This window comes from Chiloscyllium plagiosum, unplaced genomic scaffold, assembly GCF_037043375.1.
Source record: "Chiloscyllium plagiosum isolate Xiang-an unplaced genomic scaffold, Cpla_swu_hap1 HiC_scaffold_14, whole genome shotgun sequence".
NCBI lineage: Eukaryota > Metazoa > Chordata > Chondrichthyes > Orectolobiformes > Hemiscylliidae > Chiloscyllium > Chiloscyllium plagiosum.
This window is the reverse complement of record NW_028270152.1, coordinates 30,519,324-30,538,186: the sequence shown is the minus strand read 5'-3', so window position 1 is coordinate 30,538,186 and position 18,863 is coordinate 30,519,324. Positions and strand designations below refer to the sequence as shown.

Below are 18,863 nucleotides of genomic sequence, written 5' to 3'. Positions count from 1 at the left end.
GACACTCTTCCCTTAAGTGAGTCAGAAGATGATTGCTGCAAGATTCTTAAGCCTCCTCCATTTAGATAAATGTGAGGTGCTGCATTTTGGATAAGCAAATCCTAGTAGGACTTATACACTTAATGGTAAGGTCCTAGGGAGTTTTGCTGAACAAAGAGACCTTGGGAGTGCAGGTTCATAGCTTCTTGAAAGTGGAGTCGCAGGTAGGATAGTGAAGAAAGCATTTGGTATACTTTCTTTTATTGATCAGAGTATTGAGTACAGGAGGTGGGAGGTCATGTTGCGGCTGTACAGGACATTGGTTAGGCCACTATTGGAATATTGCGTGCAGTTATGGTCTCCTTCCTATCGAAAAAATGTTGTGAAACTTGAAAGTGTTCAGAAAACATTTACAAGGACATTGCCAGGTTTGAAGGATTTGAGCTATAGGGAGAGGGTGAATTGGCTAGGGCTGTTTTCCCTGCAGCGTCGGAGGCTGAGGGGTGACCTTATAGAGATTTATAAAATCATGAGGGGCATGGATAGGATAAATAGATAAAGTCTTTTCCCTGGGGTGGGGGAGTCCAAAACTAGAGGGCATAGGTTTAGGTTGAGAGGGGAAAGATATAAAAGAGACCTAAGGGGCAACTTTTTCACGCAGAGGGTGGTACGTATATGGAATGAGCTGCCAGAGGAAGTGATGGAGGCTAGTAAAATTGCAACATTTAAAAGGCATCTGGATGGGTATATGAATAGGAAAGGTTTGGGCTGGGTGCTGGCAGGTAGGACTAGATTGGGTTGGGATATCTGATTGGCATGGACGAATTGAACCGGAGGGTCTGTTTCTATGCTGTACCTCTCTCTGAGTCTATTTATACACTATTAACAATGGATACTGACTCAGTAGCTTTCTCTTAAGTGACAATTTTGGCCCATCACATCTGTACTGCCAAAGATACACTAAATCTACACTTTCCAGCACTAAGGTTTTTATAACAAGCATGTAATTATATATTATAATGTACACTTGGGTTAAGGCGATTCTGCTTTTAATCATATTTAACTTTAAACTTGTTGCGAGGATGGTGACATTTAAAAATGCTAAGTCAGCATATCTTTACAGCAATGTCATGATATTAACTTAAATTCGCACTGATCTCTTTTTAAACAGAGGATGAAAACAGCATTGAGACCTAGGAAAACTTTGAAGTATTGAATCTGAAGGTGATAGTGGTGTGGACAAGAGTTTTGGCAGTAATTTATTTTTGGACTTAACCAGTAAATTTATGGAGCACATTATGGAGTTGCAAGTAGGTGTCTTTCTGACAGAAGGAACATCGGTTGAAAGATCAGTCCAGGATTGAAAAGTATAATAGGGGTGTAACCAGTTTGATAAATCTTGAATCAGTAACTGTCAGTCACTGGGGTTGTACCATTGGGGTGGCACGGTGGCTCACTGTTGCCTCTCGGCGCCAGGGACCCAGGTTTGATTCCCACCTCAGGTGACTGTGTGGAATTTGCACATTCTCCCCATGTCCGTGTGGGTTTCCTCTGGGTGCTCTGGTTTTCTCTCACAATCCAAAGATATGCAGGTTAGGTAAATTGGCCATACTAATTTACCCATAGTGTTCAGGGCTATGTAGGGTTAAGTGCATTAGTCTGGGGTAAATGTTGAGTAGTAGGGGAATGGATATGGGTGGGTTACTCTTCGGAGGATTGGTGAGGACATTTTGGGCCGAAGGGCCTGTTCAAACACTGTAGGGATTCTGTGGAAAAAAATTAATTGTCACATTAACACAATTTACTTCATAACATCTCATAAAAGTAGCAAATATAATCCTTCTATTCAAGAAGGAAGTAAGCTGTATGTGGGTAACTATAGGCCAAATAAAATGACATCTATTATCTGGAAGGCGTTGGAATCATTAAAGGGATTATACCTTAGAAAGACATAAAGTAGTCAGTAAGAGCCAATATCATTTAACTAAAGAGAAATCATGTTTAACAAATTTATTCGGGTTCTTTGAAGGAGTTACATGTAGATGAGTTATAATTGGGTTTCTAGATGAAATTTGATAAGATGCCACATAAATGGTAATTTGCAGAAAATAAAAGCTATCGTGGTGTAACGGGTAACACATTGCATTGATAGAAAACTAACTGGCTGACAGAAAATAGATAGTATGCATAAATAGGACATTGTGTGATTGGATGGGATGTGTGGAGTCCTGCAGGGGTCTATGTTGTGAACTCAATTTTTTATAACTTGCATCAATGATTTAGTTGAAGAGAGAAAAGTTTGAATCCCATTATAGGTAGGAATATATTGTCTGAAGAAAACGTATGGAAGTTGAAGATCGATGTCTGGCAGATAGAGTATAATGAGTTTCCTCTTTATTGTGATTGAAAATAAATCTCACTCTCTATTCACAGTTTTCACATAATCCTTTACTAGCTGCTCCTCTATTGGTGACACTTCACTGATCAGATTGTGGCTGAAGCTCCTGGCTTTGTGGGAAATGCTGGGTCCTCACCAACATGTCCCACTATCCAGTCTTCCTCTTAAACTCAGTCTTCCAAGTCACCCCTCATCTTTGCCTGAGCCTAAATCTATCAGATCTCAATCTTTCATTAGTAGGCTCAGTTCAATTATTGCCTCTTAATTTGAAGACTATATTTGATCTAGACTGATTTAGTAGAATACCACAAGGAATTGACTAATATTCTGTGCAATGGAGGATTTTTAAATGCATATTTAGGTAAGAAATTTGAAGTGTTGCCTGAAAATTTTGGGGGTTGTCAAAATTACTTGAGGAGATTTGTTTTATATAACTGCAAAAAATGCTGCAGATGCTATAAATCTGAAGTAGAAACAGAAAATATAAGAAATATTCAACAGGTATGAGTTCTATACCTGACGCCAAAGTGAACAGTGTGATGCACCAAGGCACCTATCACAAGATGTCAAATTCACTTTAAAAAAGTGGAAAATACTGTGAACACTCAGTGGCTCAGGGCTGATTATAAATGAAAGGTTGATTATTTCTGCCCTCTCCACCAACACTGACTGACTTGAGTGTTTCTGCAGCATGTTCTGTTCGTATTTCAGATTTTCAGCACATGCTGTATTTCATTTATACGTTGTCTTTCGCGTGTTCATCTCTCCAGTTGGACTCTCTGGACAAATCATAGACGAACAGAATGATGTTATAAATGTTTTTTTTGTGTGAGAGAGAGTGGGTTGATTTGGCACCGCGACAAGACAAACACTCATTTCCAAAGCTGTCGAGGTAAAAAGCTAACGGGATGGAATGGTCAAATGACCTCGGTGGAATTTCACTTGCTATTTGCAGAGCACCGTCCCCTATAGCCTGGCAACATGCTGATGATGGCTGTAAATCCAATATCTTATTTCAACTGCCTGGCGTCTTCCAAACACTCATTTCTCAACTCTGGAGCAACAGAGAGAAAACTTTAATTTACTTTGCAATCAATTTACCAAATACTACATCTTCCTCTGACTCATACTCTGATTCAATTCTAAATTCCCTTTTGTCTTCCGCGTGAGGTAGACTTATTATTCTGTGCCCCTCTCCAAGGAGCTAGGGAACTTTTTGGTAATTGTGCTTCTCTCACGAAAAACAATGCATCTTTCCCAGAGCCAGTGAACCGATTGTGGCTTTTAGATAAGCTAGATGCAGTGCGTTGTGTATGTGTGCCGGAGCAGGTATTTAGCTTCCATGCAGCGGGGTGGGGGAGGCGAGTTTGCAGGCTCTCTCAAATGGTTTGAGAGGCTGACCATTCTCCGAGGTTGGAATCGCGAATATCCTAGCTCTCCCGGCATCCTGCACGCAGGGCTGCGATGTGAACAGAGCCTGTGATCGCAGCGGTTGGCCAGAGTGTGGGAATCAGTGTGCAAGTGGGGGAATATGATGATGTCAGCGGGCGACAAGTTTCTCGCTTAGTTATGGCGGAGGTCAACTTGAGAGAGTTGGCTAACCTTCGGATTTCCAACACGGCCGCGGGGATCGGCGCCGAGTCTTCGCCCGGCTCCCTCGACCTTTAAAGGGACAGCGATCGGTGAAAGAGTGAGTGCGGTGGGTGCACCGGGAAAGGGTTAAAGCCGCCGTTTGTTCCCTGTTGTCTGGTTTTACTTTGTTGTTGGCTGTCCCTATTTGCAGGAGGGCCCGAAGCGTCGAGTCTGTTAGGCTGGTCCCAAAATACCTTTTAAGTTTTGTTTCCCCCATCCCTCCTTCTCTCGATCCGAAAGGCGTAAGGCCGTTTCCCACTTGGCGGAACTCGGCAGCGACCATTGTAGAAGTTGTGTGTGCACACATTGTGCAGTGTCCCTGAGTGTGCAGGGTCAGCTGCTGCCTTCTCCTCCGTTACACTTAACTCGACCTATTGTGTGCTCACATCTTTTCCTTACAAAATTCACCGAGTTCGGAGTTGGGGTGGAGGCGGACGGATGGTTGGAGGAAGTAAACTTAGAATATTTTGAGGGGCAGAGAGAGAGAGAATCGTCTGCTTTGAGTGCAGATGTTTATTCGAGCAGAAATATCGTCAACGCACGCCGGGGCTTCATTCGGTTCAAAACCCAAAAATCTCGCCAGTGACCCAACTCCAGAGGGTTGTCACTCTCGCTAACTAACCTGCTCTGTGACTGTGAGAAGGTTTACTTGTTTCAGTCACCAGAGAGAATTCACGCGTGTCCCTAAACCACTAACATACAGGCAGGGTGGTGCTGGTCTGTCTGTCTCTGTCTGTGTGCGTGTTTGCGGGGTGGGTGGGGTTGTGAATTTTCACCCAACTGTGCAGGCAAGTAGTTCTGTTGTGCGAGGCTTCTACGAGGGGAAACACCCATTCTGGAAATAAACTCCAGACGTAGGGATCCTTTCATACTAATCGTTTATTAACTAGTAATCTTTGGGTGTGAACCTGGATCATCCAGATCGAAGTTTGATAATGGCAGTACGGTCACTAGGAGCCAGACTTCCTTGAAATTGCTGAAGTATCTCTTAAGTATTTTTTGTTGAAGGCAGAAGTTCAGTCAGAAGGCCCACAAAACATTACATCAGTATAAATGTTACAGTGTCTATCCATCCCTCTGCTCTCCCATGCTGTCGATTCATATTATATTAAACAATACATTGTTATAGAGTTTCCTGACACCAATGATAACTTCAAGCAAAACATTTTTGAACCATTGCTACTTGTTGCTATATCCAGTTTAGTACGTTTTCCTTTTAAAAATAAGCTTGGTTTTCAGGCGATTGGCTGCTAATTGGCTACCAGCACTTCCTCCTATGCAGGGGCATTGCTTGCAATTGAAATATTTATATTTGGTAAATATGGTTTTCTGGTATATACACTATAAAACTGAATGTATTATCACCTGGTAGCACAGTAAATACTAAAGCATATGTAGGATTAAATGGTTTTCATTGACAAAACCATAGATTGAGAATAGTGTACCTTTTTGTTTTTGCAAACTGAAAGTACTGGAATACACATCTTCTAGAAATGATCCAACCTGTTTGTTTTGGGAATCTGTAGAGTGTGTTGATTCATGCATCTGTTTGATAAGCCAGTCAGGAGGTAACATTGAAAGGTATGGTGTCATATGACTATCACAGTGACATTCCAATTTTTGTCTGTAATGATCCCCAGGGGGCACCTTTCTAAATGGGTGTAGGACTGTTGAATGCTGTGTGCACAATGGACTATCTCCCACACACTCCTACTACTATCTGTGGGTTTGTATAAGAAAGCATTTTGTAATTGGCATGTTTTATTTGTGAATGAACTATCAGCAATCTTGGATAACATCATCTATCAGACCAGGAAATATTAGAGGACAATACAAAGAGTTCTACTGTGTTTTGTGATGTTGATCTGGCAAGCAATCTGTATGCAACAGCCTAAAATACACCACCAATTCTGATGCTGTCCTTGCTTAAATATGTGAGAATGGAACTGCAGAAAGACTGATATTTCTTTGTGTGACCCTATGAATAGGAGTTAAACAAATTTGCATTCAGTTAAAGTTCTGTGAATAACGACCCATGAACAACAGTCACTGTTTATGCTGGTCTAGCCTTGGGTAGGTCAATTGTAGAAATAAGGTCACACTGGGAGAGATCTAGATCTTGACACATAAGCAAATCATGCAGGAATTTGGATATATGTAGAAGTATTTATTTTACCATAGGTAAGAACTACTGCATACATTAAATAAAAGTTCAAAAATATGCTGCAATGTTCGAATTCGCCTTTCAGACTAGAATGCTGTGTTATTCCCTGGCTGGCTAGATTTATTAGTCAGGCAGCATCTGAGGAGCAGGAGAGTCGACATTTCAGGCAGACGCCTTTCATCAGGAGTGATTGGGAGGGAAGGGAGATGAGAGATAAATAGGAAGGTGAGGGTGGGACTAGTAGTAAGGTAGCTGGGAAGGTGATAGTTAGAGAGGCATGGATAGAGTATATAGACAAGGTCTTTTCCCTGGGGTGGGGGAGTGCAGAACAAGTGGGCATAGGTTTAGGATGAGAGGGAAAAAAATGTAAAAGTAAAATAAAAATATATGAATAGGAAGACTTTAGAGGGCCAAGTGATGGCAAATGGGACTAGATTAGTTTAGGATATCTGGTTGGCATGGACAAGTTGACTGAAAGGTCTGTTTCCATGCTGTACATCTCTATGACTCTAGATTCTGGTGGGGGGTGACTGTGATAGGTTATTGGGGAGGGTGGAGCAGATAGATGGGAAGGAAGATGGACAGGTGAAGAAGACATCTGCATATGCAGTCCTCACTTTCTCCTAAATTTATCGACTAATTGTGTTTATAACTATTGATCAGTACCAATCTAGCACTTTAAAAGAGGAATTCTTGGTACTCTAGCAAGCAAAGGAGTTTAAGAAGGCAAGACTATAGTGGGTGAAAGCACTGGGGTGGGAAAGTCCAGAACTAGAGGATGTAGGTTTAGCATGAGGGGAACGATTTAAAAGGCACCCAAGGGGCAACCTTTTCATGCAGAGAGTGGTTTGTGCATGGAATGAGATGCTAGAGCAAGTGGTGGAGGCTGGTACAATTATAGCATTTAAAAGGTATCTGGATGAGTGGGTAAATAGGAAGGGTTTAGAGGGATATGGACCAAGTCCTGGCAAATGGGACTAGATTAATTTAGGGTATCTGAGGAGCATGGACAAGTTGGACTGAAGGGTTTGTTCACTTTCCATCTCTACGACTCTATGACTAAAAGTAATAGACCGTTCACAGCGAAGTATTGAGTATGTCTAGGTGCTTATGGTGAGCAGCAGTTAAGGAATGGCTAAGTATGAATTTGAAGTGGAAGATGAAAGCCTTGCAGTTAATTCTCAAGGACATGGCTTGTTAATGAAACCTAAGAGTGATAATGGGAAATTAGGTTTTTATTGTGAGAAAAAGTTGTTGAATCATAGATTGTGAATGCATAAACTTTAGGCTGGAATGAATAATTTAGGATCATGGTTGCCAAATTGCTGAAATGAAATGAGAATTGACCAACAGAGAGTTTTTATTTTGGAAACTCGGAAGTAAATCTAACACGTGATTGTGATTCCTACCAAATTTGAACATTATTCTGTGAAGTCATTATATTTCCATTTATAGCTGATAGAGTAGTGTTTCTGCCAATGTTGCATACCCAGTTTGGCATGTGATGGTATATTTTTAGTTCTGTACAGTACATGGTATCACATGTCAATAGTTCAGAGCCTATTATGTATAATAAAGTGACTATCAATCACTACTGTGTTGTGTAGTTCTGTTTTCAGAGAATAGTTCCTTTTTCACATATGTTATTTTCTGTAATTATCAGATTGATAAAGCTGTTTTGGAGTAATTAAAGCTATAGAGTTAAAAAGCACAGAAACAGACCCTTTGGTGGGACTGTGGTTTCCAAGTTACATAATCCCATCTTTCACCTTTATTTACTCCTGTCTTTCACCATAACAGATTTAGGCTCGTCCAAAACAGTACTGTCCATATCCTAACTCTCACATCATCCCTGTGCTTGTTGAATTAGATTTGCTGACTGTTAAAATCAACTAAGTAAAAACAATGACTGCAGATGCTGGAAACCAGATTCTGGATTAGAGTGGTGCTGGAAAAGCACAGCAGTTCAGGCAGCATCCGAGGAGCAGGGAAATCGATGTTTCGGGCAAATACCTGGGGACATTCTTATTGTTGTTTTCAAATGCTTCTATTGTTTCACTGCTCTCTCTAACCTCCTTGAGTTTTATAGCCTTCCGAGAACTCTTGCCAGCTCTGGCCTTCTATCCATTCCCATTCTCTCTACCTCGTTCATTTGTGGTGTGTCTTTAGCTTTTTAGATCATAAGCTAGTGAATTCCCTCCTTAAATCTCTCCACACCTCCCATTCATTTAGATCCTTCCCAATGAGCAAATTTTTTGTTGTCTGTACAAATGACTGCTTTCATCCTTGTTTCCAAATTCCTCTACGACCTTGTGTCGCCCTAACTTTGTAATCTTCTTCAACCCCACAACCGTCTGAGATATCTGAGCTTTTCGAAATTTGGTCTCTTACGCACTCCCCTTTATAATTCCTCCATCACTGGTGGCCATGCCTTCGGTTGTCTAAATCAGAAGCACTGGAAATCTCTCCCTGCACTTCTGTGTCTCCACTTTCCTTTGTTAATGCTTTTCTTAACACCTCTCTCTTTGACCAAACTCTTGGCGATCTGGTGCAATAGTTTTTGTAGGTTGGTCAAATACATTGTTTACTAATATACTGCGAAGTGTGTTAGGGCATCTAATTATGCCTAAAATGTTAAATATATATTTAAGTTGTTTGTTATTATTCTGTGTTTGATTACACTTTAGAAAAGGGCCTTGGGATGTTTTACTTCAGTAAAGGAATTAAAAGAAAGTTGCTGTTGCTCAATTTCTGTATATCTCATGAGCTCTGGTTACTGTGTAGGAATAGGAACCAAAATAGGAAACAAAGGAGAACAAACTTTTGTTTTAACATTGAGGATGGTAAATTTATAATGACACCGTGTTGTAATCTTGAAAGAGTTTGGAAGAGCAACTGAGCCTCAATTTTTCAGGTGGTAAAATACTGGCTGTCATCCAGAGGACTGACTGGAACAATTGAGAGATTTAGTTATATACTTAGATTTATGGAGGGTGGGATCTTATTTGTTGTTGGTCAGGCATTTGTAATAGATTTTATTTGTTAACTTTTCAGGTCGATGATCTTTTGTTGATGAAAGATCATTGACTTGAAACATTAATTCTATTTCTGTCTCCACGGATGTTGCAAGATGTGGTGAGTCTGACCAATCTCCTGCACATCTGTCTTCACATCTTCCCTCCTTCCCAGAACAATGATAGGATTCCCCTCATCCTCACTTGCTACCCCACTTGTCTTCACAATCAAAGTATCATCCTTTACCATTTCTGCCATCACCCAAACTCTTCTTTCCCTCCTCCACTCTCAGCCTTCCACAGGGACCATTCCCTCTGTGATACACTGGTGCACACTTCCTCACTCCTCATGGAACATTCCCAAGCAATGCCCATTCACCTCCTCCCTTCCCATTTTCCAAAGCCCCAAACCTTCCAAGTGGAGCAGTGTTATACTTATATTTCTTTCAGTCTAATCACACTGCAGTCTCTTTTACATTGGTGAGACCACGCAAAGACTGGGTAACTGCTTTGTGAAAAACCTTCGCTCTGTCCATAATAATTAATCTGACCCTGCAATTATTTGCCATTTCAATAAGGCATCTTGCTGTCATGCTAATATTTATGACCTGGACCTCTTTCACTGTTCCAGTGAAGCACAATGCAAGCTTAAAGAACAGCACCTCATTTTTCACTTAGGCATTTTATAGCACCTAAGGGGAGAAAGTGAGGACCGCAGATGCTGGAGATCAGAGCTGAAAATGTGTTGCTGGAAAAGCGCAGCAGGTCAGGCAGCATCCAAGGAGCAGGAGAATCGACGTTTCGGGCATAAGCCCTTCTTCAGGAATGAGGAAAGTGTGTCCAGCAGGTAGGGAGGAGGGACTTGGGGGAGGGGCGTTGGAAATGCGATAGGTGGAAGGAGGTCAAATTGAGGGTGATAGGCTGGAGTGGGGGTGGGGGCGGAGAGGTCAGGAAGAAGATTGCAGGTTAGGAAGGCGGTGTTGAGTTCAAGGGATTTGACTAAGAGAAGGTGGGGGGAGGGGAAATGAGGAAACTGGAGAAATCTGAGTTCATCCCTTGTGGTTGGAGGGTTCCTAGGCGGAAGATGAGGCGCTCTGCCTCCAACCGTCGTGTTGCTATGGTCTGGCGATGGAGGAGTCCAAGGACCTGCATGTCCTTGGAGGAGTGGGAGGGGGAGTTGAAGTGTTGAGACACGGGGTGGTTGGGTTGGTTGGTGCGGGTGTCCCAGAGGTGTTCTCTGAAACGTTCTGCAAATAGGCGGCCTGTCTCCCCAATATAGAGGAGGCCACATCGGGTGCAGCGTATGCAATAAATGATGTGTGTGGAGGTGCAGGTGAATTTGTGGCGGATATGGAAGGATCCCTTGGGGCCTTGGAGGGAAGTAAGGGGGAAGGTTTGCATTTCTTGCGGTTGCAGGGGAAGGTGCCGGGAGTGGAGGTTGGGTTGTTGGGGGGTGTGGACCTGACGAGGGAGTCACGGAGGGAGTGGTCTTTTCGGAACGCTGATAGGGGAGGGGAGGGAAATATATCCCTGGTGGTGGGGTCCGTTTGGAGGTGGCGGAAACGAAGGCGGATGATACGCTGTATATGGAGGTTGGTGGGGTGGTAGGTGAGGACCAGCGGGGTTCTGTCCTGGTGGTGGTTGGAGGGGCGGGGCTCAAGGGCGAAGGAGCGGGAAGTGGAGGAGATGTGGTGGAGGGCATCGTCGATCACGTCTGGGGGGAAATTGCGGTCTTTGAAGAAGGAGGCCATCTGGGTTGTACGGTATTGGAACTGGTTCTCCTGCGAGCAGATGCGGTGGAGACGAAGGAATTGGGAATATATTGGGGAGACAGGCCGCCTACTTGCGGAACGTTTCAGAGAACACCTCTGGGACACCCGGACTAACCAACCCAACCACCCCGTGGCTCAACACTTCAACTCCCCCTCCCACTCCACCAAGGACATGCAGGTCCTTGGACTTCTCCATTGCCAGACCATAGCAACACGACGGTTGGAGGAAGAGCGTCTCATCTTCCGCCTAGGAACCCTCCAACCAAAAGGGATGAACTCAGATTTCTCCAGTTTCCTGATTTCCCCTCCCCCCACCTTGTCTCAGTCAAATCCCTCAAACTCAGCACCGCCTTCCTGACCTCTCCGCACCCACCCCCACTCCAGCCTATCACCCTCACCTTAACCTCCTTTCACCTATTGCATTTCCAACGCCCCTGCCCCAAGTCCCTCCTCCCTACCTTTTATCTCAGCCTGCTGGACACACTTTCCTCATTCCTGAAGAAGGGCTTATGCCCGAAACGTCGATTCTCCTGCTCCTTGGATGCTGCCTGACCTGCTGCGCTTTTCCAGCAACACATTTTCAGCTATAGCATCTAGAACTCCTGTATGGAATTCCACAACCATCAGAGCCTGATCACATGATATATCCTTCATTTTTCTTACATTCCATACTCCCCCCACCATGTCTTGCTTATGTCTTGTTTACTTGCTTCTCAGTAGAGAGGATCCGTTTTCTCCTTCTAATATTAAATTTAAACCTATTTTACACCTCTATTTCTCTTTTCACCACAATTAGCAACTCCTTTACCTTTTGCGCTGTACCTCCACATGTCTATCCCTCTGGCTCCTCCCCTTCTGTCAAAAACATCAACATCATTTTCCAACCCTTTTCGGTTCATACCAGACTAGAATTGTGAACACTGTTACTGTTTATAAAGGTTCTGCCAGACCTACAGAGTGGCTCCAGCATTTTCTATGTTTGTTTCATATTTCCAGCATCCACAGTATATTGCCTAAGAAGTGATGTTTTCATTTTTGGTTTATGAAATAGAGATTGAAATTGGATATTATTACCTGGGTATATATTGATAAATCTACTTTAAACTTCAGAATTATTTGTCTAAATTTCCTAAATTTTACTCCAGTATTCTATTTATTGATCACTTAAACTGCTGTTTACTAGCTGAATCTTGATTTCAGGTAAGTCACCCAGTGAGACTGAAGTGAATCTGAATGAGAGTAGATGATATTGTTATTGTTAACACCAATTACCAAGAACAGAGTCTCCTCACATACATATGTCTTTCAATAAAGAACTGTCCTGATTTATTTAATATGAATAGCCCATTGAAAAATTGTAAAATTTATAATTATAGAACAAATTATGAGTGGGTTTGATAAAACAATGGGCAGAACCTGTTACATTTAGCAAGTGAATTAATAAATAGAAGTCATGAATGTAAAATAATTAACAAAATAGGCAGTGAGGAAATGAGCAGAACGTTTACATGGTATTGTTAAGATCTGGAATAAATTAGCTGAAAGGGCGATGAAAGTAGAATCAATAGGAACTTCCAAAAGACAACTAGGTATGTGCTTGAAGAGAACTAATTTGCAGGGTTATGGTGAAAAGACTAGGATGTGGGACTAAATTGGACATCTCTTAGAAAGCACTAATGCAGGCATGAGGATCAAAATGATCTGTTTTGTGCTGTATGAAATACTTACTAATGGAAATGGAATACTTTGAACGTTGTTAGATGCGTAAATTTCTTAATGGTTCTTTTTGAGTTCTGGATTGTTTTTGATGAGTATATGTGAAGTTTTTCCTTGTAATACTGATACAAGAACCAAAAAAGTTATATAAAATCACATGCAGAGAAGGTAAAGCATGGTTTTATGACAAGATTGAAATGTTCTGTTAAATGTTTTAAATGACTTGTATCAGTTTTTACTGCTGTGGCTTTTTATTGTATTCTACTGGGTAATTTTGTACCTCTTTAATAGATTGGAATGTTTCTGTTATCGGAGCTTTAAGCTTACATTGTTCACAGGTTATCACGTGTACTGCAAACTTACCCAGCAATGTTTTTCTCCTGATCAATTAGAATAAAAACATGATTTTGCACCTTTGAAACAGGGGCAGGCTGTAAATGTACAGGCACATGTAGCTGAAGCTTAGTATCACTGAAAGTGATGGTTGTATCAGAGTATCAGGAATACTTCATATGAAATGTGATTTTTAAGTATGAAAAGAATGTTTGACATCTTTCACTGGCACTGTGACACAGTGGTTAGCACTGCTGCCTCACAGGGCCAGGGACCTGGGTTCGATTCCATCCTTAGGCGACTGTGTAGAGTTTGCACATTCTCCCTGGGTCTGTGTGGGTTTCCTCCAGGTGCTCCTGCTTTCTCCCACAGTGCAAAAGATATGCAAGTTAGGTGGATGTGCAGGCTAGGAGGATTAGTGATGGAAAATGCAAGGTTGCAGGGAAACGGTAGAGGGGTGGCTGTTGGTGGGATGCTCTTTGGAGGACCGGTGTGGACACAGTCAGCCTGCTTCCACACTGTAGGGTTTCTATGATTCTATGATATGCAAGTATTATGTACGTAAACCTCAACAGTGAGTCTGGGAGCATCACCTCTTTGGCCCCATAGGAGGTTCCATAGGACTGGAGAATGGCGAGTGTTGTTCCTTTGTTTAAGAAGGGAAACAAGAGATAATCCAGGTCATTACAGGCCGGTGAGCCTGATGTCAATGGTGGGAAAGCTGTTGGAGAAAATGCTGAGAGACAGGATTTATTCATATTTGGAAGCGAATGGACTTGCCCAAAGGCAGCATGGGGTTATGCGGGGAAAGTCATGACTCACCAACTCGATTGAGTTTTTTGAGGAGGTGACAAGAATGATTGACAAGGGAAAGGCAGTGGATGTTGTCTATATGGACTTTAGTAAGGCACTTGTTAAGTATCTCATGGCAGGCTGGTACAAAAGATAGAGTCTCATGGGATCTGGGATGAGCTGTCTGGATATAAAACTGACTTGGTCATAAAAGACAAAGCGTAGTGGTAGAAGGGTGCTTTTCAGAAAGGAGATCCGCAGGGATCAGTGTTGCAACCTTTGTTGTTTGTAATGTCTAAGTGATTTGCAGGAAAATGTAGATAGTCTGATTAAGTTTGCAGATAACATCAAAATTGGTGGAGTTGCAGATAGTGAGGAGGATTGTTAAAGGATACATGGGATGCAGATAGATTGCAAATACGGGCAGAGCAATGGCAGATTGGTTTAATACAGACAAAGACAAGGTGATGCATTTTAGAAGATCAAATTCAGATGTGAAATATATAATAAATGGCAGAACCTTTAGGAGCTTTGACATACAGAGGGATCTGGGCATACAGTTCCACAGATCCCTGGAAGTGGCAAGACAGATGGATAAGGTGATCAGGAATCACACTCATCTTCATTGGTCGGGGCATTGAATATAAAAGTTGGTAAGCTATGTTAAGCTGTATAAAATTTAGTTAGGTCACATTTGGAATATTGCATGCATTTCTGGTTGCCACACTACCAGAAAAATGTGAATGCTTTGGAGAGGATGCAGAGAAGGTTTGCCCAGATGCTCCAGGCCTGGTCTGGAGGGTTTTAGTTATGAGGAGAAATTGGGTAAACTCGGATAGTTTTCACTGGAAAGACAGAGGCTGAGGCTCTGATAGAGCTGTACAAAATTATGGGAAGCATTGGTAAGGTGGATAGTCAGAAGCTTTTTCCCTGGATGGAATGGTCAACTACAAAAGCCACAGGTTCAAGGTGAGAGGGGGAAAGTTTAAGGTGGAAGTGCAGGGAAAAGTTTTCAAACAGAAGGCGGTGAGTGCCTGGAATGCGCTGACAGTGGAGGTGGTGGAAAAAGGCATGTAAGCAATGTTTAAGGTGTATCTTGATAGTCACATGAATGGGAAGCCAGCAGAGGGGTAGACACTGTTTATGGGCAATAAACTGTTCTAAATTAGGGCTAGGAATCAGCACAGGTTTGGTGGCCAAAAGGGCCTGTTCCTGTGCTGCATTGTATTGTATCACCACTGGCATGAAACTGCCCTCACTGGAATGCAATGTACATGCACTCATGAACAACATCAAAGTGACCACTGTGGTTGATTTCCCTGCCCTAGACAAGGTTTGCTGAGGGCAGGTTTAGCACCCTTTTGCCCCACACCATCATCCTAGTGGAAATCAACTGATGCAGCATAGCCCTAGTTTGGAATTGTTAGACTCGTCTGGCCATTTGGCTCCATTACCTGCTGGATAAGTTTTTATGAGATGCTAATAGAGAGATCGTAAATGTAATAAAGAATGAAATGTAGATTGCTGAGATTAAGTTAATACATCTGTCTTGAAATAGGAATTTTATTCATCTTATTCTCACTCCTTACTCGTATTGTCTTGAAGGTGCTGCTTTATGCTTTATGGGTGTTAGTAGTCGTTGCTTGAGTGATTTTTCTTAGTTTGGGAGCTTAATCAATAGTTAGATTACCTGACCATCAAACTATCATACTGAGACACACTTTGTGAGCAGAAGCTCAGCCTGAGCAATTTTCTTTCACTTATCTAGTCCTGAGATGCTCTAAGTCTGGCTGAGTCAGTATGAAAGCAAAATATCAAACCTTAATCTTTTGTACAGTTTTTGAAAATTTGCATTGCTGTAGCGCCTTTAACATGCTAAAATGGCCTGAGACTTTGCAGAAATTTTATCAGCCTAACTTGACACAAGAAGATGCTGGTTGGATTGCTGGATGATAAATTATCTTCAGCTGCGACCTCCCAGTTGACTGCACCATCAAATTAAGGATAAGAGGCAGGTTCTTGAAACATGCCCAATTAGAGATTAATGCTTTGAGAAGGATGGCACCTCCAGTGGAAGGGATGGGCATTCCTTCAGCAGAAAGGACTGATTGATAATGCCTCAAAATGGAAGTGTCACTGGAAATATAGGTAACATTTCAGAAATAAAGATTCAAAGCTGGTAGCTCCATTTGGTTGGGGCACCAATGAGGCCTTCCCTTCCAATGACACTATCATTGTAGTGTGGAGCCTCCTGCTCCAAAGATTACCAGGCCTGCTGCCAAGCGTCTGCCTCCATGCAGCCACCAGACTCTGCACATGACAGAAGACATCTCCAATATCAGGAAGATATGATTGGTGTCCTCTCTGTTGCCTTCATTAAGTTCTCAATGGATGATTTTTGACTGTTGGAAATGGAGACACTACTCATTCTCATCCAGCTCCAGCACGACTTCTTGGAGGCAGGAATGTATCAGGCTGCTGACCCAGCACCCTTATTTACGGGTCCTGAATTCAAATCCTGAATTTTGTGGGATGGGGAACAGTCCATTTGGATAGATTACAAAAAGGAGGTAGGTTTTAAGAAGGTTTTTAAATGAGGAGATAGATGGTTAGAAAGGAATTTCAGAGTTTAGGACCTGGACAGCTGATGACCCGGCAGGAGGCTAAATAAGACCGGAAGTAGAGTCGAGAGTGGGGTGCTGGAAAAGCACAGCTTGCTCTAAATGTTGATTTTCTTGCTTCTCGGATGCTACCTGACCTGCTGTGCTTTTCCAGCACCACACTCTCAAATCTAATCTCCAGCATCTGCAGTCCTCACTTTTGCCTAGGACCAGAAGTAAGCCATTCAGCCCAAGGATTCTGCTCTACCGTTTCATGAAATCATGACTGATCTGATAATCCACAACTCCACTTTCCTGCCATTTTCCCCATTACTCTTGATTCACTTACAATTAAAATCTGTCTATCTCAGTCTCGAGGTACTCAACATCAATAGCCTTCCATGATAAGGAATTCCTCAGATTCACAACTCTCTGAGAGAAGAAATTCCTTATCTCTTGTCTTAATTGTGTAACCCCCTTATTCTGAGATTATGCCCTCTCATCCTAGACTCTCCTGAGGGGAAATAATCTTTCTGCGTCTGTCCTGTCAAGTCCTCTAAGAACCTTGTAGTTTCAATAAGGCTTTATCTCATTCTTCGATATTCCAACAAGTATTGGCCATGCCTACTGAATCTCTTCTCATAAGACAGTCCCTCCATACCTGATGTCAGCCTGGTGCACTTTCTTTGGACTGCCTCCAATGCCAGTATATCTTTCCTGAGATAAGGGCCCCAAAACTGTGCACATTATTCTGGCTGTGGTCTGAAAGATGCTTTGTACCATTTTAGCAAAACCTCCCCACTTTTATATTCCATTCCCTGTGAAATAAAGCCAACATTCCATTTGCCTTCTCTGTCACCTGCTGAAATTGGATGCTAACCTTTTGTGATTCAAGGATGAAAACTACCAAATCCCTCTGTTCTTTAGCCTTCAGCAGTCTTTCTCCATATAAATAACATTCCTTCCAAAATGCAAAACCTCACATTTCCCCACATTTTATTCCATTTACAAAGTTTTTGCCCTCCCACTTAACCTGTCTATATCCCTCTGCAGACTTTTTGCATTATCCTCACCAATTGCCTTCCCACCTGTTTTTGTGTTATCAACAAACTTGGCTATAGTTCATTCACTTCTGTCATCCAAGTCAGTAATATACAGAGGAATCTCGATATCTGAATATCAATTATCTGAATTTCGGATTATTCGAAGAAGGTTTCAAGGTCCCACAAAAACATTACATCAGAGAGTAAGTGTACTCGATTTACTTGTACTGAGGAACATGTGAAAATGCTGGCAAAAACAACGAAACATAAAACAGCTCAAGCGTCAGTGATTGGATATATTTTAGGCAAGGGTTGTTACACAGCCCTTTGCAAAAGTATTTTACAGTATTCCTGTCACTTTACCGGACAGTTTATTAAAAACAAGGCTGAGAACATAAATGCATACGTGAGGCGGTGCTTCTGTCTTTCTATCACAAAACTGAGTTCCCGGAAATTGACAAATGCTCTTGTGATCGTAGAAGCTGTTCGGGACCTTGTTTAATGCTGGGATTAACCCGTAATTTGCAGACTGCAAACATTAATTTGTTTAAATAGCAGACTCATTAAAATTACAGACTTAAACAAATTCTCCAGTAGAGCACAGCGTTAGAATTGTATAGCTTCCCTTGTTTAAGGTAAAATCGATACTCTGAATAATCGATTATTCAAGTGAAATAGAGCCTGTCCAACTCGTTCGGATAATCAAGGTTCCTTTGTATATTGTAAATAATTGTAAAACCAGCATGTATTCCTGCGGCATACCACTGGTTACACATTGCCAGTTTGAAAACTTCCTCTTATCCCGACTCTGTCTTCTTTTAATTAGCCTATCCTCTATCCATGCTAATTTACTACCTTTAATACTATGGGCTCTTATTAAGTAACCTAATAGGTGACATCTTATAAAATAAAGTCATAGAGATGTATAGCATTGAAACAGACCATTCGGTCCAACCCGTCCATGCTGACCCAGATATCCCAACTCAATCTAGTCCCACCTGCCAGCACCTGGCCCATATTCCACCAAATCCTTCCTGTTCATATACCTGTCCAAATGCCTTTTAAGTGTTTCAATTGTACCAGCCTCCACCACTTCCTCTGGCAGCTCATTCCATATCCATATCACCCTCTGCGTGAAAACGTTGCCCCTTAGGTCTCTTTTATATCTTTTCCCCTTTCACCTTAAACCTATGCCCTCTAGTGCTAGACTCCCCAACCCCAGGGAAAAGACTTTGCCTATTTATCCTATCCATGCCCCTCAATTTCATAAACCCCTATAAGGTCACCCCTCAGTCTCCAACGTTCCAGGGAAAACAGCCCCACCCTGTTCGGCCTCTCCCTATAGCTCAAATCCTCCAATCCTCCAACATCCATGTAAATCTTTTCTGAATCCTTTCAAGTTTCACAACATCTTTCCAAT

At 42.2% G+C, this 18,863-nt stretch overlaps 1 protein-coding gene across 2 annotated transcripts in view; it reads left to right on the top strand.

Moving 5' to 3' along the window:
• The first annotated feature begins 3,553 nt into the window (after positions 1 to 3,553).
• raf1b (Raf-1 proto-oncogene, serine/threonine kinase b) overlaps positions 3,554 to 18,863 on the top strand; it is a 111,031-nt gene continuing 95,721 nt past the window's right edge. The window contains exon 1 of one of the 2 annotated variants that reach the window (XM_087994257.1): positions 3,554 to 4,076. The gene's annotated coding sequence lies outside the window, so the exon portion shown is untranslated. The remainder of the gene's footprint in view (positions 4,077 to 18,863) is intronic. The other variant, XM_087994256.1, reaches the window with a different exon arrangement.